This window comes from Mus musculus, chromosome 4, assembly GCF_000001635.26.
Source record: "Mus musculus strain C57BL/6J chromosome 4, GRCm38.p6 C57BL/6J".
NCBI lineage: Eukaryota > Metazoa > Chordata > Mammalia > Rodentia > Muridae > Mus > Mus musculus.
In genome coordinates, this window is record NC_000070.6 from 136514168 (window position 1) to 136539907 (window position 25740).

The window sequence follows — 25740 nt, forward strand, 5'->3', positions numbered from 1 at the left end:
TGGGCAGTAGGAGGTATATTATTTCTTTTGTTTTGTTTTCTGAAACAGAGTCTTGGTATGTTAGCCACGCAAGTTTTGAATTCTTGCCTCAATTTTCTGAATAGCTGAAAGGTATATTATTCAGAGAGTAAGAGTAGGGTTTGGAACAGGAAATAAACAAATAGGCACTTACAATACTGAATAAATCTAGGATCTGTCAAGAGACCTGGTTCTTACTGGATTCTTTGTTACTAAAGCTGTAAGAAATCCTAAGGGAAATGGAGCAGTTTGCCTAAGGGTCACAGCCAATGTTTAATTACAGAGCTGAACTAAGATGCAAAAACTGCTGCTGTTAGCTGTGTGTGTCCCTAGGCACATCAGAACTGACCTTTGTTTTTCTCTTTGCTCTGACCATTTCCTTTTTCAGTTAAGTCCTTCCCTCCTCATTCTGCACCCCCCCCCCATCTTTTCATCTATTTTTTCTCCCTCACAGTTGATATTATAATAGAAGACCAGGGAATCATGAGTTTGAGTTTTTTAACATAATATATATTAGAATTGCTTATATGACTTTTACAAAATAACAATGTCTAAAGTTTTGATTTTATTTTTATATTTGTTTTCTTATGATTATATTATATATCTGTAGTAATCGACCCAAATTGTTCAATAAATTTTTATGTGTATATAATATAAAAATGACTTATATTAAGGTGCATAGCAGATCAAAACACAGACTATATGCAGAACTCCAGAACATTCATTCCCTCATAATTCTTCATCATTACTGGCTCCCTCAGTAAGTCGACATTAATTAAATTAATTAATTAACTTTTATGTTTCTTTTGAAACCAGGTATCTTGTAGCCAAACTGGGTTCCAACTCACTGTGCCTTGAACTTTAGTTTCTCCTGCTTCCTTCCTAAGTGCTGAGATCATAGGTGTGCACCGCCATGTCTGGGTTTGTTTTTGTTTGTTTGAGACAGGGTCTTGATATGTTTGTAGCCCAGTTGTGTGGCCCAGTTGGCTATTGCACCGTCTTTGTTAATTAGCTTTGTCTTTGTTGTTGCAGTACTAGGATTGAGCCTGTGGCCTTGAGCATGCTGGTGCAGCCCTGTGTCACTGAGTATACCCACCAGCCCTTCTGTTACTTTTTTACATATTTTGAGACAGTGTCACTAAATTGCCTAGGCTAACTTGAACTCCCTCTGTAGCTGGGGGTTGGGGGGGGGGGGTGAGCCAGAGATCCTGTCTCAACCTCTTGAATGGCTTTTATAAGTGCTCTTCAGTAGGCCTGGCTGTTTTGCCTATTGAATTTCATACAGAGTCGATAGTATGCATTCTTTTGGTTCTGGCTCTCCCCCAACTCCCCAACATCCTATTGATATTGAATTGTATGGCCAGGCCAAAGTTACTGGTTTTACTGTTGATGGACACTTGGGATCATACCCACTTCGGCTCTGTGAGAAAGTTGCCATGAACATTTTCACTCTAGTGTATATGTCTTGGTAGATATATGACCTCATTACTCTTGGTTTTATATACCGAGGAATAAAATTGGTAAGTCATTTATTCTACTTTGGTTGATACTTCCAAACATTTTTGTGGTTGTATTAGTTTTTTTGTTTTTTTTGTTTTTTTGTTTTGTTTTTTAATGAAGAACTTCACTGATTGTTGGTGGCACATACCTTTGATTCCTGCACTTGGGAGACAGAGGCAGGCGGATTTCTGAGTTCAAGGCCAGCCTGGTCTACAAAGTGAGTTCCAGGACAGCCAGGACTATACAGAGAAACCCTGTCTTGGAAAAAAAAAAACCAAAAAAAAAAAAAAAAAATCCTGATTATGATAGTAGTCACCACTGGAAACCATTTTTAGAAAACTTAACATCACGTATGTATTTGCCTTTTTACTATACAATTGATGCTAGAGAGGACAAATGATCCTTCAGTACTTGTGTTTCATTTACCCCTGTATAAGAGCTGTTATTAGTGTAACTTTTTTCAAACTTTATTTTTAATGATGGTTCTTAAACACTTTAACCTCTCTTGTAGCGTACCACCCACCAGAGGTAGTGAAAAGGAAAGGATGGGGGTGGTGTGCAAAGTGGACCTGTTTAGAAAAGTTCTTTAGAACAACTCCCATCTGTGTTGTCTGGAAATTGGCAGTTCAGTTCACAGGTTAGCAGGCAGCAGCAGCTCAATCCACTCACAAACACTCCACAGATACACCACCAGTCCAGTTCAGTAGAGTCAGGATAGCAACAGTGGTAACACAACCTAGCAGAGACAGCCAGGCCTCAGCCTTGACTTGAGTTAGCATGAGGGACCAATAGGAACACCACGAGAAGTTCTCAGCTGTGTCTCTCTCAGGGAAGCGAAGATCAGCGGAGACAAGAGACCCACAAGCATCGAATAGCTAGCTGTACCAGCAAGCCAAGCTCTGTCTCCATCACTCCATAGAGTCCTATTTATACCCTCCAGATATCATGTGTCTTCCACATGATGCACATGCCTTGCCTCAGCATATGCATCCAATCAGCCTGAGTTCACTGAAGTGGCAGGAAGCTGTAGTACACCACTAGAAGTTTTTTGGTATGTTTCTGTTGAGGGATTGGGAGGTACTTGTGGCTACTTGCACACACATGGTATATGTTCACACAGAAATGTACATGTACACAAAAGACATTCATAAGTTCAGGAAGGAACTTGGGAGGGAGAAGAGCCTGTTTCTCTGACTTGGGCATCCTCCCTGTCCTTTTGGATGTTGCTTGGTTATACTTCCGGTCTTGCCCAACCACCACTCTTAGTATATCTTTAAAATTCTCTCTGTTGGAACCACACCTGTGTTTTTCAAAGTTTCTTTTTCCAAAGACTTCCTGATACACCTAGACAAAGGGATTGACAATTAAAATACATAAGATTTAATTACAATGTCAGTGTAAAGGAAACTGTTCCAGGTGGTACATGGCTAGGCAGTCTACTGTTAAATAGAACTTAATGGTGGTTTCATGATGTTTAGATATGACTTCTATACAGTTGAAAAACTACATGTGGTAAAGTTTAGTCATCAACATTGCTATATAACTGAATTAAAGTTGGGACCCAGCTCCTCTGACTTTTGACTGTCTGCTCTTTCCACTGTAGTATATTGCCCTGGCAGGAAACAGGGAGGAAAAAGTGTGAAATAGAGACTAAAGGCTGTTCTCTAGACAATATAAAACGAAAGACAGTTGTTGCTTTTATAGTACCAAGGTTGTATATAGAAGCTGTTTTTTAATCTTACATTGTAATAGAGAGATGAGATGTTTGTTGTAAGCAAAAGACTTGCACATTGATTTTTAGGCACTTAGAAATTCATCAAAAAAAAAAAAAAGATCACATTCTAAGTTTAGTGTGATTAAAAACAATTTGAAACTTTTGAGTGACTAATACCTGTTAAGACTTGGAGTTCATCCTGTGGCTGATAGGATAGAACTTGGATACCTCCTTGGTTTAGACAAAACCAAACAGAAGCCACTCCTCAACTTTCCCTATTCTTAACCACCTTTACTTTTACACGTATAAATGCTTCTACATAGCTGTTGTCTTAGGGTTTTACTGCTGTGAACTGACACCATGTCCAAGGCAACTCTTATAAGGACAACATTTAATTGGGGGCTGGCTTACAGGTTTAGAGGTTCAGTCCATTATCATCAAGGTAAGAGCATGGCAGTGTCCAGGCAGACATGGTATGGTGCTGGAGGAGCTTAGAGTTTCGCATCTTGTTCCAAAGGCAGCTAGGACTAGGGTCTTAAAGTCCACTTCCACAGTGACACATCTACTCCAACAAGGACATTTCCTAATAGTGCCACTCCATGGGCCCAGCATATATAAACCACCACAGCTGTCTATATTTACTGACTCTCCACTCAGTCCATTTGGCTTCTGTCCCTTACATTTCACAGTAACATCCTTATTGAGGTCACCAGTATCTTCTACCAAACTTAATTTTACAAAAATGTTGTCCGTAGTTTTCTTGGCTAGTGAACTGTTACCACTCATTCCTGCTAGGACTCTTCTTTTGACTCCAGTGGTGTAATACTCACTGCCCTAATCTTCCTCCTACGTCTCTGGTGTTTTTACAGGCTGATCCTCCTTTCTGTGGCTATTAAATGCTTATGCTTCCATGCCCTCCTCTCTTCACATAGTAGACATTCTCCCTGAGTAATCTCCATCCACCCCATTGGCTTTATGGATATGAGTCATACCTTTGTGTCTCCAACCCACACCACTCCTCTGGGTATATAGACCCATCTGTTATCTACCAAGTACTGTTCTAGGCACTGGGGATATAGTGATGAACTAGACAGAAAAGTTATGGTTATTTATACAGAGGAGGAATGAATAATAAAATAGCAGGTAGGGATGTGCTAAGATGAGCACAAAGTATGGTGATATAGTAGAGGGTGAGAGTTATTTTATTTTGGCTGATCCTAACTTTACTGAGGTAGTAAAATTTATGTTGAATTTTGAATGACTAAAAGGAGCTAGCTATACAAAGGGAAGAGGGAACTGGTAGTGCAAAGGCTCTAGGTAGAAATGAAGACAGCATATATGTGAAACGGGAAGTGAAGAGAGGAGGGTAAGCCTTGACATCAGAAAGTTAGAGTAGGACTGGAGCTTGTACAGCCCCCATAGGCTGTGGCTGAAGGCTGTAGATAAGTGAAATGGAAAGCCACTGGAGTTTTTTGTTTGCTTGATAGTTTAGAGTTTTGATCCAAAATTAAAATTTTGGAAATGTAATGTTTCGAGAGTGGTTTATATGGGAACAACTGGAATCAGGGAAGCTTAATGGGATTTTTACAGCAGCAAGTGAGAGTAAGTACAGCAAGGAATGTGGAGAACAGGGACAGAACCAAGTACCCTGGGAAGTAGGATTGACAGGACCTGCTGATTGACATTTTTTAAGGCAAAGAAAAGTCCAGAGTGAGTCTAGGTGCTTGATCTGCACAGCTTGATGAGTAGTTCTGCTGTGACTGAGGTAGGCAGGCACTGAAGGGGATGTGTTTATAGTGAGAAGAGTGGAAGGCAGGATTCATGAAGAATATGAGTTTGTGGAGGCTAGCTGTCAATTAGACATTTAGGTAGAGAGAGATCAAAGGAGAGTTTCTTGTTTTGTTTTGTTTTTTTCTAAATAGGAAATTGTAGAATCTTACTTCCCAAATATGCTCTCTGGATCAATGTGACAATCCTTTAGAAACCTAGAATCTCATTGGTTTTATTTTTATTTTATTTTATTTTTTTAGATTATCTCATTTTATTTATATGACTGTTTAGCCTGCATATATATCTGTGCACCATGCACTCTTACAAGTTAAAAGAAGGATTTGGATCTCCTGGTATTGGAATTATGGACAGTTGGGGGCCTCCATATGGATTGCTGGGACCCGAATTCAAGTCCTCTGCAAGAACAAGTGTTCTTAACTGCTAAGCAATATTTCCTGTCCCTAGAATCTCATTTTAGTGAGTCCCTCTAGTCATCTTGTATCACATTATTTTTCTGTTCTAAGAACATGACTTCTCAAATTATCTGTGAGTTGAGACCAGGATCTCTCTCTCTCTCTCTCTCTCTCTCTCTCTCTCTCTCTCTCTCTCTCTCTTTCTTTGACAAGTTGTTATGCAAGTGTCTAAGTATTCACTTTCACTTCTTTGGCTCTATTGGAAGGGCCAGTGTTGAATTGTGCAGTTTACTCCAAGTAGGCACCTTCTAGTGAGTGTTGTATGCTGATGGCTGCACAGAGAAAAAGTAATGCTATGAGAAGAGAGTGAGAGTAATGTGTATACAAAGAACAGCAGGCATAGTAGTAGATTTGGAAAATTAAGGTCTAGATATTGCTTCTTGGTGACATGTTATCAGCTCATGGCTTTAGAGGTTAATTGAAAAGGGAAGTAAAGGCATGAAAGGGAACTTAGGGAAAAGCATGGCACAGTTGCTAGCAGTGTAGAGATGTGTGTTTGAAGTCTGTGGTGATGTATTCTCTAAGAGAATAGAGACAGTTAGTTCTGTGGCATGCAAACATTTTAGGGTTGTAGAGTTCAGACTAAAGGGACCAGCAGTCTTGGAAGGAAGCTAAAAGTTGGTCTGTAGGGTTGGTAAGTTATGGTTCAAGGAAGGACATGTTTGAATGTGAGATTGTGTCCAAAAGCTTTAGGTTAGCACTCACCTATATGCCATTTTCATTCTTTGAGAGTAGACAGGAAGATTTGACCCAAGTCCTCCACCCCATAACTTTTCTCTAATCTTAGCAGTAAGTTTTGGATTGATTAGCTTTATCACCTTTCTTTTACGGGGTGATTTTTTTTAAATAAAACTAGAAGCCGGGCATGGTCCCACACGCCTTTAGTCCCAGCACTCGGGAGGCAGAGGCAGGCGGATTTCTGAGTTCGAGGCCAGCCTGGTCTACAAAGTGAGTTCCAGGACAGCCAGGGCTATACAGAGAAACCCTGCCTCGAAAAACTAAAAATAAATAAATAAAACTAGAGAGAGGTTTGTAGAAACTCTACCTTAGCTCTAATTAAGCTAAAATTAATAGGTGGTAAAGACCACTTTTGATGATTGAGTCAAAAAGGTGATAAAATGAGAGTTAGTATTGTGAAATGGCTTTTTATCAAATAAATGAGTTTAAGTATTGACTGAGTTTACTAAGTTATAGGATTTTGGACAAAGTCACTTCTTAAGATTTAGATTATCTATATGCAACATTATCACACTGATATTTTATCTAAAATATACTGCCCAGGATGTAATAGATTTTCTACTTGTCTTCCCAAACATTATTAGTATAATTCCAGCTTTACCCCTATGTCATTGCATGACTTACCTTTTCCAAGATCCAGTTTCCTCTTTCACTTGGGCGTTTAGTTGATTTCTGAGGTGCTTCCCAGATGCAAGATGTCATAAATCTTTAGAATATTGGGAAATAATAGATTTTTAATTTAAGACAATCTGGCCTGGAATCATATTATCTGATAGGAGGGGAGGTAGCACGGAGCCTCATTCCCCTTCAGAGACATAGGTAGCTTTCTTTACAGTCAGGCTATAGGTATAGCTCTTCCTTGCCTTTTTCTGATGCTGAGCTATATGTGAAAGTCTTTGGGTCATCTGAGCCTTGGCATGATTCATGCTATACTTATTTCTTCTTTTATATTCTGTCTAGGTCAACAAGCAGCTACCCGTGAAAGGCAGTAACTGTTTACAAGACAGCGGACAGTGGGGAGGGCAACCATAAGTTCCCACAGAAAGCTCCCATTACCTAAATGGTAAGTATACTGCACAGTGATGTCTGGCAGACCAATAGAATTGGGTGTTTTCTGAGTTCTTGACAACTTTCTACCCCAGGGAGGAAAGTCAGTGTTGGTTGATACCTTGTTTTTGAACCATATATGTGGCTAAGCTTAGCTAAGTGCTTTACATGTTTTCTCTGTTGTGTCCACAGCCTGATAGGGTTAGAGTCTACTCAGGAAGCCAAAAACTTTAAGGAGCAGGGCTAACCTGTCACTTACTGAGTATTTACTGTGTGTCAGGCCTGTCTGTCATACGTTTTCTTTCTTAATACCTATTCCAACTCTTTAAGGCTAGTGCTTTTATCATTGCCAGAAAGTGAGGTGAGAGGTTAAATAACTTATCAAGTTTACACAGGCAACAAGAGGCAGAATTAAGTTTTTAAACTAGGTCCTTTTCATTGTATCACATCCACCTTTTGAGAATGTTACTTTCTGGGTTGAGATGGTGGCTCACTTACCTTTCAGAAGCACACCAGAATAAACATTAGAGAAACTTAGACTAACAGCTATTCCTTTGCTCTCTGGGTTTTGTGAGCCCGTCTTTATTGGCACAGGAAGGCTGTGGAGAATAACAATGAACTAGGACTGTGAGGACGAGAACTGAGGAGGGGGGACAGCTAAGGGGTTTCGTGGTCCTCGTCACTTCTGGTGTACTGTGGATAGAGAAAGGACTGGGGGAAAGCTTGGAAAATGTGCAGTGGTCATGGAAATGCCTGGATACAGAGAGAAATCTTGGTAACACTACTCAAGTCAATCCACGCATGAAAAGGACATTGTAAGGACAAGGAGGAACTTGTCATGAGGTAGTGGATAACATATAAACATGTTCTTTACCCTGTGGATCTCAGTCTGGTATAAGTCCGATGGTATTGAGTTTTCATATAATGTGGTTAACATTCGAGGCTGACAAATAGTGAATTCCTGTAGAGCCTTCAAAGATGGAATGAGTTTTCTGGTGGGGAAGTGTCTGTCCTTCTTGTCATTAGAAGTGCTTAGACGCCGGGCGTGGTGGTGCATGCCTTTAATCCCAGCACTTGGGAGGCAGAGGCAGAGGCAGAGGCAGAGGCAGAGGCAGAGGCAGAGGCAGAGGCAGACAGAGGCAGGTGGATTTCTGAGTTCGAGGCCAGCCTGGTCTACAAAGTGAGTTCCAGAACAGCCAGGGCTATACAGAGAAACCCTGTCTCAAAAAAAAAAAAAAAAAAAAAAGAAAGAAAGAAAGAAAGAAAGAAAGAAAGAAAGAAAGAAAGAAGTAAAGAAAGAAAGAAAGAAGTGCTTAGACAAGAATTGATGATGAGTTACTAAGACAACTTGTACATTGAATTCTTTCCACTTTGAAAAGTGCCTGTCCCAACAACTCTATAGTGTGAAGCAGACACGTAAGACATAGAAGTGAATAAACATAGCCATATTTCAACTAAATTATTTATAAAATCAGGCAAGCTGCTCAGTTGGTAGAATGTTTGTTTATCATGCCCAGGTTTAGTCCCCAGGACCAACCTAAGTCTGTATGGTTGGTTATATATCAAACTGCAAAGAAGTTTGCTGACCCCTGCTATAAATGACTGTTGGGAACAGGAAATGAATCATGGCAACTATGTTGGGAGAAGGGGCAGGGCAGGATTTTTTATGTTCTATTTCAGATCTTCCTGATCTGCAAGGGCAGGAAGAAGAGCTAGTTTCTAAAGGGCTAGCTAGGTTCACTTAGAAATAGGTTTAAGGGGCTTAGGATGTAGCTCAGTTGGTGAAATGCTTGTTTAGCATGCCCAGGTTCAGGTCCCCAGTACCACATAAGCCAGGTGCTATGATATATACCTATATAGTCTTAGCACTTGGGAAGTAGAGGCAGAGGGTCTAAAAAATTCTAGGCCATCCTTGGTTACATACTGAGTTCAAGGACAGCATGAAATAAACAAGGCCCTGTTCTTGGTTTTGTGTTTTGTTTTGTTTTGTTTTGTTTTGTTTTGTTTTGTTTTAAAGAGGCTTAAGAAGTTTGGCAAAAATGATCTGCCAAATGGAAATACAATTGATATCTTTCTAATATTAATCAGAACTGAGGTAGATATTGATGTGAGAGACATTGGCTGTAAAAGATGGAACTGATGGTTGGTACATGCCCATGACCCAGGCACATGGCAGGAGCATTATGAATTTGAGGCTAGTGTGGGCTACATGGTAAGTTCCAGGAGCACTTGGACTCTAGAGTGAAAGTGTGGAAATGAAACCCTTTATTTATTTACTTATGTATACAGAAGAGGGCATCAGATCCCACTACAGATGGTTGTGAGCCACCATGTGGTTGCTGAGAATTGATCTCAGGACCTCTGGAAGAGCAGCATGCTCTTAACTGCTGAGCCATCTCTCCAGCCCTCTCTGTGAGTTCTTGATCTTCTTGCCCCAGTTTCCCAAGTGCTTGGATCACAGTAGAGTGACATTATGCCCAGTAGGGATGGTTTTATTTTTTTAAAAAACCATTGTTTTACCTTTGGCTATGTCTGTCTTATTTTTTCAAAGACAAAGGAGAAGCTCTTAATTTTTTTATTCTTGCACTTCACAGAAGTCTGGGTACATCATAGATGTGCCATAAATATTTACTGAATAATGAATCATCTGCAGAGAGCAGGGAAACATTAGGAAGAAAGGAATCTTTTCTCTTTTGTAGACAGCCCAGGATACAGCACCTCCACTGCTTTCTCCAGATAGGAGATGTGTATTAAAGAAATTAAAGGTATGTAGTTTGAGGCCAGCCTGGTCAATAGTGAGTTCCAGGACAGCCAGGACTATTTAGAGAGACCCTGTAACAAAAAACAAAAACAGAAAAATAAATGTATAAAACTATTCTAAGGAGTAGAGGAAGATTCAGAAATACTTTTTGTTCTTACCAGCCCAGTGATAATATTTGGGCAGCCTATAAGGAGTGGTTTCAGCAGTTTGTCCCAGTTTCCATGGCGCAGACCTGCAGTCTTGAAGGGGCACAATATGATGGTTAAGCCACTGAGCAAGTGGGTACAGGGCTTGGGTGTGATCTTTTAGAACATGTGTCCAGGACCTGATAACCTGTTCCATCTGATCCACTCATTTCCTCCGTTGTAACCCATGAACAGTTAGTTCCTTGGTATTACTTAGTGTTGTCTGTTAAAGGCCAGTGTCTGGCCAGACACTGAATCATTAGGAAGTTCATTCAGCCACTCACAGTCACTAAGTTTAAAGCATTTATTGTGTGCTAGGCTCCTTGCTGAGTACTGAGAATTCAGAATACAAATAAGAAAGCAAGTAGGGAGGAATATACTGAGTAAATAAAACTCATACATATACAGTGTTGTGAGCATTTGTCTGACATGCTCAAGGCCCTGGGTTCAATCTCCAGTACTTCTACCACTACAACCAGCTAAAAATGAGACTTAACATGCAGGCTGAAGACAAGGCTAGAGAGAGGTGGGCAGGCAAGGCCAGAACATGCAGGGCTTCTTGGTTTAATTGGAGAATTTGGACTTTAACCTAAGAAGAATAAGAGCCTTGAAAAGATTTCAGATAGGAAATGTAATGCTCTCTTTTTAGTGTCAATTAAGTACTTGTTGGTTGTTAACTGAGTTTAGCTTTTTCATTCCTGTGCTATACTGGTTGAGTCTCCACACTCAATTTTGAACAGAAGATAGAAAATTAACACTAAAATCCAAATGGAGGGACTGGCAAGATGGCTAAGTGCACTTGTAGAGGACTAGAGTTCATTTCTTGGTACCCATGCTGGGCTGTGACACCATAGCTGCATGTAACTCCAGCTCCAGGAGGTCCAGTTCCCTCCTCTGGCCTTCTAGGTACCCTCACAGACACGCACACTCACAAAGAGATATACACATAACTAAAAACATCTAAAAAGAAAAATTTAATCCACATGAAAACAGTAGTCAGGTTCCTGAACTTTTTATAATTCAGAATAGTGGTAATTTATAGATGGAGAAGTGCTAAAGTTTCATATCTATATTAGTTCTTTTCCTGTTTCCAGAATAAAATATTCTGATTCTTAAAAAAAGTTGAGAAAGGATTATTCTGGCTTACACTTAGAATGTTCCCTTATGGTGAAGAAGTCAAGGCTGGTCACACTGAATCTACAGAGCTAATCCCGGGGAATTGTTCCATTCACCTCTAGTGTGGGTCTTCCCCTTTCAGTTAATATAATCATATAATCAAGACAGTTCTCACAGGTCTGCCTGGAGATTTGTTGGATACCAAATTGTTATCAAGTTGACGAATAAATATTAACTATTATAATTTCCTCTTAAGATATTTGTTCATGAAAAGTTCAGTGTAAAGTGGTAAAAGGGAATGTTTGGAGAATGTCAGTTGAGGGTAGGCCGAGGCCCTTCTGTTCTGTTTTGGTTTTGTATGGGGTCCTCACTATGTTTCCTAGGCTGGTCTTAAGCTCCTTAGTTTAAAGAATCCCCTTGCTTTAGACTTCTGAGTAGCTGGAACTACAGAAATACTATCATGCCTAGGTGTGTGGGTTTTAAATTTTTTTTTTCACTATTGAACCTGGTATGGTGGTACACACTTGTAATCCAATACTTGGGAGGCAGAGGTGGGTGGATCTCTGTTAGTTTGAGACCAGCTTGATCTACAGAGAGAGTTCCAGGACAGCCAGGACCACACAGAGAGACCCTGTCTCGAAAAATGAAAGCAAACAAATTATTATTGTGATGTTGTATATCATGGAGTTCACCTCTACATTGTACAATTTAATGGTTTTAAGCATATCGACAATGATGCATTGCTTTTAAAGCTTCTCGTAGAAACATGGTGTTATTTGTCTTCTGGTAACTGTTAAGTTAGTATAAATCCTTTAATAATTCTTTATCCTTTCTATTACTGAACATATGAAATTTGTGGAGTCCCTAATCCCCCAACTAGTGTAAAAATAGTTAAGGCTTTTGCTGTGCCAGTGGACAAATAGCCAAAGGAAAGCGACTTGTTCCCTTCAGTTTTGGAGAATGTGGAAGCATGTAGGCTATGGAGAGATGGGAAAGAGTCTAGAAGAACTTAGAGGAGAGAAGAGAGCTGTACCATAGACGGGGCAGAGTGATGGATGATCCATGTTTGATGGTAGCAATTTCTCCCAAGCATTGCTGTTCTATAAGAGCTGTGCACGGGCTCCATCTGATGGCTCAGACCATGTAGTGCAGCCACCAGATGGAGCCCGTGCACAGCTCCAGAAGGCATTTGGTATTTCAAGCCTCAGTTGCAGTTGAATTGTTGGGAGTCAGTTTTACTATAAGATGCTGGCTGTTCTCTTATAGGTTAGACTGTGTTTTTTAATTTTTTATTAGATATTTTCTTCATTTACATTTCAAATGCTATCCCAAAAGTCCCCTATACCCTCTCCCCGCCCTGCTCCCCTACCCACCCACTCCCACTTCTTGGCCCTGGTGTTCCCCTGTACTGGGGCATATAAAGTTTGCAAGACCAAGGGGCCTCTCTTCCCATAGCTACATATGCAGCTAGAGACACGAGCTCTGGGGGGTACTGATTAGTTCATATTGTTGTTCCACCTATAGGGTTGCAGACCCCCTTAGCTCCTTTGGGTACTTTCTCTAGCTCCTCCATTGGGGGCCCTGTGTTCCATCCTATAGATCACTGTGAGCATCCACTTCTGTATTAGCCAGGCACTGGCATAGCCTCACAAGAGACAGCTGTTTACCAGGGTCTTTTCAGCACAATCTTGCTGGCATATGCGATAGTGTCTGTGTTTGGTGGCTGATTATGGGATGGACTGCCCCTAATTTCAAATCCTGATTCTGTTGCTGTTTCCAGCACTATTCTGTTAAATAGTGCTGAACCCCTGCGACCCTGCACATGTGGTACTGGAGATGAAACACCAGTCTTCACATATGCTGGACAAAATGCCTTACAACTGAGACATCTCCTCAGCCCTACTGGTGTCGTGCTGGCAATACTTGTGGCATAATTGTCTTGATAGATCCACCTGTGTTAGTCTTACTTTTTGGAAGCTTCCATTACACTATGTGCTATGCACTCTTGTGATTTTCCACTTGCCTCACAGATGCTTTGTCCCCTTTGCTATATTTTCATCCCTGTGAGCATTGGGGTTTAGACAGTTGGTGTCTTATTTTCTCTATATTTTTCTAAGCCATCTGTTTTTGTTGACTCACAGATTTATATTGTAAGAATACCTCTCTTCTGAGCTCTGACCCTGCTTGTGTGTTTATGGGCTCTATTGTCTTTGATTGACCATTAACCCCTCACAGATAATGTTTTAAACTTATCTTCCTTTTCTTACTGTTCCATCTATACTTAATTTCATTGGACTTAGGACAGCACTGTCCTACAAATTCAGGCCAGCAACCTTGGTCTGAAGCATCCTTAATTTCTTGCCTGTCTTATACATCATGTGCAGTCTAGGAACAAAAGCATGGGGTTCTCCCTTCACCTGGCCAGAGTTCTGACCACTTCTTAGTGTCTCTGTTATCAGCCACACTGGCTTTTGCTTGGAGTATCACAGTGCTTCCTGTTTGGTCTTCCTAGTCAGATTCTTTAGTAGTCTTTTGAAAAAACCAGGGCATTTATATTGATTTTCATCATGAGCTAGTCCTAATAATTACTATCACCCAACTTATTTATATACTAACTTTAACTTTTTAAAAAAGTTTTTTGAGACAGGGTCTACAAAATTATTTAATATAAATATTTCAAGGCTCCACCTCAATATCTAGGCAGTCTATCTTATCTATTCTAACCCCTCAACTAGTTTGGCTACCTACTAGTCAAAATCCCAATAATACTTGCAACTTGGGACTTCCATATTTCTGCTAAACTCTCAAGAATTCTTTCCACCTTACTCAACCTGACTGATCTCTTCCTCCTTCCCCTGGCTGGCAGAAGTCCTGCCCTATTCTCTGTTTTGCCCAGCCATTGGGTAATCAGCATTTATTGACAAAGCAGAGAATAAATGGTAAGAATTGTTTACACAGACTTGAGAGAGGAGATTCTTGACACAAGTATTACAATGCCATGTCTGGATTGAAATAAAATACGAGGGCGGAGAAGTCAGCGTTTGAATAATACAAGGATAACCTTTACACAGTGCATTATGTCTACATTCCACCTTTTTTGTCTAATAAAAAACAAATATTAGACAGAAGACTCATAATAATCTATATACAGTGATAACAATTATTATGACTAATCAGGTAAGATTCATGTTATATCTAGTCCATAACTATTTGCCAATTTTGTAGTTATATTCTATTGTCCATCCTAACTTGGTGAATTTAGAGTTTTGTACCTAAATCATTTTCTATCATAACTTGTCTTATTGACCTAAAGCATCTTCTAAGACATAAAACATTTTCTTAAATCCTATATAATTTAAGATTTATTCTGAAACTTTATCTAGTCTTTTCCCCTATCACAGACCTGAGAAGGAATAAATATTACTTGAGTATGTAGGAAGTACAGGCCAGCAGCTTCTGAAACTATAGAAATGACAGAGGAGCAGGTTGTCTGGGAAGTCCCCCAGAAATTCTCTAGGATTCTATCTTCAGCCTTCATGCCCAGAATATCTGACAGACCTTTTGTGAAGCAAGAAGTATGAAGGACTGCTTACCCTAACTTGGCAGAGCTTGGCAGTCAACTTCCCTGCATCCTGTTTGTTCTTTCTGGATAGCATTTTGTCTGCAGATGTAGCATGGGCAGCTTTCTGCCCAGTGGCAGCTTGTCACATTTGAGATGAACTCCATATGGAGGTTCTTTGATGCTCTTTTATCTTCTTTGAAGTGGATTAGAGATAACTTCCAGGAGCAGATCTTTCTCATTGTTAGAAAAGATCTCTTAATAATGAAATCATTCTAAATGTCATATTCTGTGGATCTCTGAGGTTTTTGAAGACCATCTATCTATTGAATATCTGAATTGTCACCCACTGTTTATTCTATTTACTATTTGAATAACTGTGAAAACATCTTACTGTAATTAACTCAACTAGTATCTATTATGACCACAAGTTTGATTGCCTGACTTTTAATTCATATTACTTAATTATCCTTAACAGTTTGTAATAGCAGGCTTAAAAGGAATAGAACTTTCATTGTATCTTTAAGAATTATATTGGTACAATATCCCAAATGTTGAAAACATATACATTATGTGCATTAAAAACTTTAAATTTGTATAAATATACAAAACGTTATGCCAGTGTAACAAAATATAACCTTAACTTTTATATCAATATACAAAGATCTATACCAATGTAAGATTATGGCTTAAAAAAAAAGTTGTTTTTTTTTTTAAAGTAAATTCAGTGATCTCTATCCCTTTTTCCTATTATTCTTATAATATTTCTATATTCCCCCTTTCTCTTTTCTCCCTCTCTCCTCCTCTGTCCCCTCCTCCCTAACCCCTAGCTAGGAGAGAAAGAATAATAGAGGAAAGAAAAAGAAAAAAAAAAAGAAAAAAAAATCCCTGAATCTAAATACCGTATTTTGTTTCTTCCCTGTCTAAGACCATAACTACTGTAACCATCCCTCTTTTTTTTTTTTTAAGATTTATTTATTTTATGTATATGAGTAACTGTAGCTATCTTCAGACACACCAGAAGAGGGCATCAGATCCCATTACAGCTGGTTGGAAGACACCATGTGGTTGCTGGGAATTGAACTCAGGACCTCTGGAAGAGCAGACAGTGCTCTTAACCATTGAGCCATCTCTCCAGCTCTAACCATCCCTCTTTTAATGATGACAAACATCCAACACCCATTGAAGGACCAAAAATCATCTACTCCACTTCTTTGGAATGGGTCCTGCTTCTCGTATAATTGCTTCCTGCTGATTTTAGATATAGTATTCCTTTTGGGAGCCCAAGAAAATTGTGAAAATTGTTAGTCTTAAGAAAGTTAGCTGTAGCATTTGTTGTTCAGTCTCTGTATGTTGGGAAAGTACAGTCTTAAACAAAGTCCTGATTGAAACAGTCTGAAAGGGTGGACCAAGTAAGTAGGATGTTTTGAAGTTGTCCTGAAAGCAAGTCTTTAGAAGAAACAGCATTGGAGTAGTCTGAGGTAGGATCAGGCAGGAAGCCGGCTCAGAAAGCCTGAGCATCTCAACATCCCTGAGGGTGAATCTTGTCAGGGTTGTAACTTCATTGGCATCTGTAAATATATAAACTCTCACAAGTAATACATAGTTCTGTGTTAACATATTTATGGAATGTGCAAGGTGCACAAATTAGTTAATGAAGATTCTTTGTTCTTGTTTGAGCAGATGAAAGACATTAGTCTTTCTTTATAAGTTGGCATGATAGTCCTGAGGACTTTGTAGCCAAAGGATTATTGGCTAAGCAAGCCGAAGTTCTGGCTGGAGACGTTTTTATGTCTTAGCCAATCTCAGAGCTGTTTGCATATGGAGGGATCAGCAAATTATGTTACCCGTCCTGTTTGATTTTCTTGATTTCTTTCTTCCTGTCTGCAGCCAAGATCTTCAGGAATGCTCCCTGGTCATATCTGATTATTATCAATTTGGATGGAATCCATAGTTTTTCTTCTACTCTGGAGACATGGGCATACCCTCTTTTTTCCCCTCCATTTATTTATTTATTTATTTATTTATTTATTTATTTATTTATTTATTTATTTATTCACTCACTCACTTATTATTGCATTTATTGATTGGTTTTTCGAGACAGGGTTTCTCTGTATAGCCCTGGCTGCCCTGGAACTCACTTTGTAGACCATGCTGGCCTCGAACTCAGAAATATGCCTGCCTCTGCCTCCTGAGTGCTGGAATTAAAGTGTGCCACCACGCCTGGCTCTTACCCTCCATTTAGATGTTAAGACATCCCTAATATATACAGGCTGATTTAGTTCAGTTTTTCCTCATAGTTCATTGTCTCTAAGCAGTTGATTTTATTCATTAGCATTCAAGAGTTTTTAAGGTCAATAAAGCATTATGTAATTTATTATTGAAGGTCTTTGTTACCCCTTTGTTTGTTAAGCATTTCTTTTAAAGTATGATTGGATCTCTGTACAACTGCTTGTCCCATAGAATTATGTGGTATATCTGTAATATGCTTTATATTGAAATATGTAAAAAATGTTTCATTTTACTAGGGACACATGCTAGAGCATTGTCAATCTTAATTTGTACAGGTATTCCCATAATTGCCATACCGTCTAGTAGATGTGTAATTACCAAATCAGCCTTTTCAGAAGTTAAAGCAGTTGCCCATTGAAATCTTGAATATTTATCTATGGTATGGTGCACATATTTTAATTTTGCAAGCTCTGCAAAATAAAATATATCCATTTGCCAAATTTTATTTCTCTGGGTACCTTTTAGGTTACTCCCAGCAGGTAATGAAGTGGTTATATAAAGAACAAGTATAGGACATTTTTTTATATATATAATTTCCTTGACTAGTTGCTAAATGATAGAAAACCTTTGTTGTTCACATGGTAGTTTTTAATGAAATACTGAGGCTTCTAGTACATTTCTTATTAATAGTTGATCAGTTTTAGCATTACCTTGTGCTAGAAGACCTGGTAGACCCATATGGGATCTGATAGTGTTACACACAGTGGATGATTTCCATTTCTGATTACTTGTTGTATTTGAAATTAATTCTGAATCATCCTGAATTAATTCAGCAGGTTTTATATACAGACAACTCTTTCTGCATATTGAGACTTAGTAACTAACTATATTAAGAGACTCTGAAAAGTCTAATAATACTGTAAGAATTGTGTATAACTCTGATTTTTTTAACTGGATCATAAGGACTCTCAACCACTTTACTATTTTTTTCCTGATTTATAACCTACATTTTCAGATTTTTTTTGCATCAATAGAGAATGTAGGGCCTCTAGAAATTGGTGTTTCTTTTATTATACAAGGGAGAATCCAATTAGTTTTTATAAATTGAAGTCTCTTGCTTTTGGGTATTTGTTGTTAATATCCTCCCCCACATTACTTCAAACTCTTTGCCAATGTTCATCTTGTGCCCATAATGAGGTAATATCAATATTATTAGTAAAACGTATCAAAATCTCAGATGCTTTTATTCCAGCTAATTGACAAAGTCTCGTTTTTCCTTTTAGAATAAATGCAGAAACCTTTTCTATATGTTTTTAATTTTTTATTCCATTTGTGAGCTAATAATATCCATTCTAAGATATAATTGCTCTGCATAAGAATTCCTATGGGAGGGCGGTGGTGGTGCACGCCTTTAATCCCAGCACTTGGGAGGCAGAGGCAGGTGGATTTCTGAGTTCGAGGCCAGCCTGGTCTACAAAAGTGAGTTCCAGGACAGCCAGGACGATACAGAGAAATCCTGTCTCAACCCCCTCCCCCCCCAAAAAAAAATCCAAAAAATCCAAAACAACAAAAAAAAAGAAAACAAGAATTCCTATGGGAGAATGAGTAGAAGGCGAGATAACTAAAATACAGACCATCGTTGGGTCAGTATGACCTGTATGTGCATCTTCTAGTTTCTTTTCTACCAGAGTCAGTCCCCTTTCAGCTTCAGCTGTTAAGTTTCTTGGACTATTTAATTCTTTATCACCTTATAAAGTTTGAAATGAATTACTTAGCTCTTGAATTGTGAGACCAATTGTTGTCTGTAGCCAGTTAATATCACCCAGCAACTTTTAAAAATCACTAAGAGTTCTGTCTCTCCTGATTTGTGTCTTTTGTGGCTGAATTTTCTGCAGACTTATGTCCTAGATAAATAATAGAAAAACCTCTTAGTGTTTTTTCATGAGTAATTTGTAATCCCCAAGAAAGCAAAAGAATTTTTTTGTTTTATTAAACCTTTTTTCTAAGGTATCTCCATTTGAATCGGCCAACAAAATATCATCCATATAATGGTAAATTATGGATTGAGGAAATGGTTTAAGGATTATTTCGAATGGCTGTTGTACAAAATATTGGCATAAAGTAGGACTGTTCAACATTCCTTGAGGCAAGACCTTCTATTGGACAGCTATTATTATAAGTGGGTATTGAAAAAGTAAAACTTTCTTTATATTGTTCTTGTAAAGGAATCATAAAAAAGGCAATCATTTAAATCAATCACTATAATAGGCCATTCCTTAGGTAACAAGGAAGATGACAGGATTCTAGACTGTAAAGAAGCCATTGGCTGAATGATTTTATTAATTGCTCTCAGATCTGTCAATATCCTCCATTTGCTAGATTTTTTTTTTTTTTTTAATCACAAATACAGGAGAATTCCAAGGGCTGGTGGACTCTTCTATATGTTGAGCCTACAGCTGTTTTTTGTTGTTGTTGTTGTTTTTATTTTTTTGTTTGTTTGTTTTTTGTCTGTCATAGGCCATTGTTCTATCCTAGTGGGGATGGTCCTTAGTGGCAAGGCCATTTGTGTTCTTTTAGCAGTCTCTCTCTCTCTGGATAGTCAGCTGCTGTTGTCTCGTTTATGGATAATGTGGACAGTCTATGACTGTTCTTGATAAAAGTTTTAATAGTGTCGTCAAGAACATCTCCTATTTTATGGCTTGTCCTTGAAGCTTTGAGGAATGATAACCCATGTCTTCCCATTAATTTATGGCTATATCAACCACATATGGCCTTAAATTTCCTATTTGACCTTTTGGCTTTACATTTAAGCCATTTAATACTTTCTTTTACCTGGGATAAACTTCTAAGTCATTGAAATTGGGTATCTATCTATTGATAGTCAATAGGAAAAAAAGTATTGCTTTTCTTTGTCTCTCCCACCCCACCCCCCACCGCCCCAAGGGGATTCATTCAAGATTTCATTCCAAGCCCCTACTTTAGGCATAGCCTTTGTTAATTAACCAATGCTGTGTGCACAGCAGGACTCTCCTGGAGGAGAGCAGAATTCTTTCAAGTGGTTTAGAGACTCAGAGCTCTAATAGAGCTTTGCCTTTTCTGCTTTTCACCTGGAACTTTCTATCTAATAACTAAATATGAATTTTAAAGGTGTGAATACTGAGTCGGGCGTGGTGGTGCACACCTTTAATCCCAGCACTCGGGAGGCAGAGGCAGGCGGATTTCTGAGTTCCAGGACAGCCTGGTCTACAAAGTGAGTTCCAGGACAGCCAGGGCTACAGAGAGAAACCCTGTCTCGACAACCCCCCCCCCAAAAAAAAAAGTGTGAATATTTCTCCGTATTGAGCACCAAATGCAAAATGGATTATTTAATATAAATATTATTAAATTAATACACCAGCTATATAACTTTATCCTAGCTAGTTCCCAATAACAACACAGGGAGACCAAGATTTATATTTATTTCAAGGCCCCTCCTCAATATCTGGGCAGTTTTATCTTAACCATTAAACTAATCTGGCTACCTACCAGCCAAAATCCCAATAATTCTTGTCATTGGGACTTTCGTGTTTCTGCTAAACTCTCACGAATTCTCTCCTCCTCACTCCTGGAGGATTTCTCTTTCTCATCCTCTTTCCCTGACTTCTCTGTTTTTCCAGCCATTGGATGATCAATATCTATTAACACGGCAGAGAATAAATGGTAAAAATTGTTTACACAAACTTGAGATTCTTGACATAAACATTACAAAGCCGTGTCTGGATTGAAACAAGATATGAGGGTAGAAAAATCAGCATTTGAATAACACAAGGGTAAACTTAACATAGCACATAAAAATAATATGCCCATAAGGGTGGGCCGACCTCAAAATTCAGAGATCCACCTGTCTCTGCCTCAGGTGCTGTGATTAAAGGTATGTGCTGCCATGACAACATAGGTTTTACTCTTGATCTTATATATTTTATAGGTTTAAAGAGAGGTAGAATGCCATGGATCCATAATTAAAGTACACAGAGTATGTCATTGCTGGGCTCCCTGTGCACTAGTCACCCTTCCTGTTTCTATAGTTTGGCTTTCTCCAGATGCCATTCAGTTAGTCATACCATGTGAGGCTTTTTAAACTTGATAACTCATTTCATTTTAAAGATGAATAATACTCCACTGTCTGGATGTCACAGTTTATCCCTCTGCTTACTTATTTCCCTGCTTCTAGGTTTAACCAATTATAAATGCAATTACTATAGATATTTGTGTGCCTGCTTTTATATAAACATAGTTTTTCAACCATTTTTGGTAAGCAAGGAGTTAAACTGCTAGAACATATGGTAAGAGCATGCTTGGTTTTGCTAGAAACTATCTTCAAAAGTGGTGCTACCATTTTGCATTACCACTGGTATGGACTTGAGAATTCCTGTTGCTCTGTATCCTCCATGTTAGCAGTGATTTGGACATTTTAATAGATATGTAGTGGTGCTGAGGGTCTTTGTTTTTTGAGACAAGGTCTGGCTGTTGATCAAGCTGGCCTCAAGTTGAAGGTGCAGTTCTCCTGACTCAGCTTCTGAGTGCCGGGATAATGAGCATGAGCCACCAGGACTGCTTTTGGTCTATTGTATTTTTTTCAGTTCTAAATCAACCTAATTTTTCCATGCACTTATTTGTAATCTGCATATATCCTTTGTTAAGGACTCATGTTGACTCATGTTTTTCTTACTGAGATTTTATATATATGACTATACCCCCCCCCCTTTTGGGTTTTTGTTGTTGTTTGCTTTTTGTTTTTTTGTTTTTTTCGAGACAGGGTTTCTCTGTGTACCTTGGCTGTCCTGGAACTCACTTTGTAGACCAGGCTGGTCTTGAACTCAGAAATCCACCTGCCTCTGCTTCCCAAGTGCTGGGATTAAAGGTGCGCGCCACCACTGCCCGGAAATTTTTTTTTTTTAAAGACAAGGTCTCTATATGTATGCAGCTCTAACAGTTTGCTTCTGCTTCCTGTGTGCTGGAATTAAAGTTGTATACCACTGTTCCTAGTATTATTGCTAAAAGTATTTTAGTTATTTTTTTTCCCCTGATATTTGTTTTGCCTAGATGTCTTTCACCTTAACAAGCTTAGATTATTGGTTCTTTCCTCCATGGATTGTACTTTTTGAACAGTACCTGAGGTTACTACTGTACTCAGGGTCATCTGGTTTTTCTCCTTTTGATTTTTTTTTAGGAGTTGATAGTTTTGCATTTTATACTTAAGTCTGTGCATATAGTCTGGTTATAGCCCCATCTATAGAGAAGATGATTTTTGTTGTGTTTTTTGCCTTTGCTCTTTTCTCAGAGATCACAGGACAGCTTTTAATCTGGGCTGTTTTGTTCCTTTATCTATCTATTCTTTTCATACTTACTGCTGTGACTGATAACTTTCTTAGATGGATAGCATCAATTTTGTTAATTTTTAATGTTATGTTAGTTCTTCTGGTCATCCAACTCTACCAAAACTTTACCAGTTTGTCAGTATCCACACAATAGTTGCTAGAGATTTTGATTTTGATTGAGCCTATAGAACTGACATTCGGAACTGTATTGAGTCTTCCTACCAGTAAACATGGAGACTCTCCCCGTTTACTTAGGTCTCCTGTTTTACAATCTGTAAAACTATGAAAAATGCATATAGGTTTTGAGTTTACATTTAAATTTCATTTTTATAGTGTTAATAAAAATGATACTGTACTTTAATTTCAAATTCTATTTGCTCACTGATGGTATATTGGGAAATTTTTTGATTTTTATATATATTGTCTACCGTGCAACCATCTTGTAATCACTAGTTGTTTTAAAGTGGCCTTTATTTTTTTGATCATTCTGTTGAATTTTCAACATAGAGAGGCATGTCTTTCTCTTTTTCTTTCCTCCCTATCAGCATATCTTTTTATTTTTTTGCCTAATGTATTATCTAAGCTTCTAGTACAATGTTGAAAATAGGTGGCAAGAATTCTTGCCTTGTCCCTCATCACACAGGAGGCTTTGAGCTTCCATATGTGATTCTTGTTGGTTTTTCTTGAACCTATTGGTATGATGACTTATATCAGTTTTCAAAAGCTGACGCAGCCTTGCATTTCTTCTATAAATCCAGTTGGTTGTAGCATTTAATTCTTCCTCTACATTGCTAGTTTTCATATACTAGTATTTTGTGGAAGAGCCTTAGATGTATTTGTGTACAGGAGATACTGGTCTGTAGATTTTATTTTCTTGTGATATCTTTGGTCTTATGAGGATTTTGTTGGCCTTACAGAATAAACTGGGAAATAATTTGCTGTGATTCTGTCTTCTGGAAAATTGGCATACTCTTCTAAATGCTTGAAGTACTTACCAGTAAGTCCATTTGGGCTTTAATATATATTTTACAAAGTTATTGGTGAACAGAATAGGCCTATTCAACAGTGTCTACTATTTGGATAAATTGTGGCTTTCAGGTAATTGGTCTGTTTCATCTGGATTATCAAATTTTGGCTACAGAATTGTTCATAAATTACTCTTTAATGTCTCTGAGATCTATAGTGTCATCTCTGTCATGTTTTTATTATCTTTCTAGAGACAGCTTTGTCTTTGGTTAACATCCCCAAACACACACACACACTTGTTTTCTTGTTTCAACTTGATTTCCACTCTTTTTTTACTGTTTAATGATTTAACATTATTTATGTTAGCTCGTAGTGAGTGGTCTCGAGGCTAACCTCCTTTGTTTAAGCAATCATCCTGTTTTACTTTGCTTGGCTGTGGGACTGCCATCATATCCGGTTTACTTTGCCTGTTTGTCGGTTTGTTTCTTACCTTTGAGATTATTGTTAAACTTCATCAACTGTGTGCACTAAGTGCCATAAATATCTCTTAGCCACAGTGTGACTTCCTCCTACAATTCTTTTTTTTTTTTTAAATCTAAAATTTTCAAACCCTTGTGTCGAGGGCTGACTTTCAATAGATCGAAGCGTGGGAGCTGCTCTGCTACGCACAAAACCCCGACCCAGAAGCAGGTCATCTACGAATGCTCCTACAATTCTTTAGAGGATATCATACATAAATACTGAATTTCCATCATTTACACCCACTCTCTCCTCCTCTAGCCTATATGCTACCCCCTTCTCCTTCAGATTCATGGCCTCTTTAATTATTATTGTTACACACACACACACACACACACACACACACACACACACACACACACTCCCTCCCTCCCTCCCTCCCTCCCTCCCTCCCTCCCTCCCTCCCTCCCTCCCTCCCTACTGAGTAAATGTGTATTTAGGGTTGACCACTTGGAATTAGCAGCTACCAGTTGCCTGTAGTTGTTCTTCTGGGGGTTGGGCTTTGTGACACATCCCTCCAGCCCCTGTTGGGATGCATCAGTTGTTCAGATTGTTTTGGCAACCTCACTGTTAAGATTTTGTGGGTGCAGCTCCCTGTCATCCATAGAAGACACCAACTCACAGTCTTCTGGCTCTTAAAAATCTTTCCATCTTCTCTTTTGCGTTGTTCCAAGTTTATCTTACAGATTTTAGAAAGTTGTATTTTTCTTTCAAAATATGTCTATTTCCAGTCATCTTCTGTTACTGATTTGTTTGATTCCTTTGTGGGCTAATTTAAGATTTCTTTTAGAATTGTTCAGGTGAGCATTTGTTTCTTTTTCTGTTGATGTGATAAAATACCTTGCTAAATAAACTCAACTCAAGGGAGAAAGGGTTTATTTCAGCTTACGGTTTAAGGGCACAGTCCATCATCTTAAGCAGCTGGTCCTGTCACATCCACGATCAGGAACAGAGAGCAATGAATGCACACTGCTGCTCACCTTCCTTTCTCCATTTATATAGGACAGGATCCTTGTCAAGAAAGGGGCCACGCACAGCAGGCAGCAATGAACATAGTCAACTTCCCCACTCCATGCTCAGGGCCCATCTCCCAGGTAAGGCTAGGTTCTGTCCAATAGACAGTTAACGCCAGCCATTAGAGCTGTGTTATTACAGCCTTGAACATGAGCTTGAGAACGTGTCATCTGCTGGTGCTGGCATATACTGTGCACGTGGCTCTCTGTCCAGTTCATGACGGTGCTCATGAGTTCATGAACCCATTTGGTTTGGTAGTTTAGTGGGGGTATAAAACTCGAGTCTGACAGTTTATATAAGTATTATTTGTCTTCTACTTGCCACTTAATGTTCAATTGATGACTCTTCAGAGATTGTTGCTATGATTTGAATGTTGTGCGCCCCACAAAACTCATGTTCAAGCTTAATCCCCCACAATATAATTAAGAGGTGGGGCCTTTAAGAGGTGATTAGGTTTGTCACCCATACAGAATTAGTATCTTAACCTTTTTGTCCTTCCACTTTCAAGTCCAAAGATTTAAGGTACTCTCTTAGCAGAAGATACCAGGCCTGTACCTGGCAGAGAAAAACCTACCGGTGGCCTCAATTTGCATTTTCAAGCTTCCAGAACCTCATCTTGCCCTTATAAAGATCCAGTGTTGTATCTCTTGTCCCAACAGCTCGATGGATTGAGACAACTTTTAAAATCCTGTTACTTTTATAATTGTGTTTTTCTTTTGTATAACTTGTGTCTGTAGGCAGATTTAACTTTATTCTGTTCAGGCAGGATTT

The 25740-nt window shown here is 38.7% G+C and overlaps 1 protein-coding gene across 6 annotated transcripts in view; it reads left to right on the forward strand.

Annotated features, from left to right (window-relative positions):
• Positions 1-25740, forward strand: part of Luzp1 (leucine zipper protein 1) — a 92117-nt gene that overhangs the window by 51559 nt on the left and 14818 nt on the right. For 4 of the 6 annotated variants that reach the window (XR_390755.2, XR_390753.2, NM_024452.2 and 1 more), the window contains exons 2-3: positions 7174-7276; positions 24958-25049. The gene's annotated coding sequence lies outside the window, so the exon portion shown is untranslated. The remainder of the gene's footprint in view (positions 1-7173; positions 7277-24957; positions 25050-25740) is intronic. The other 2 variants (XM_030253587.1, XM_006538921.2) reach the window with 1 other exon arrangement.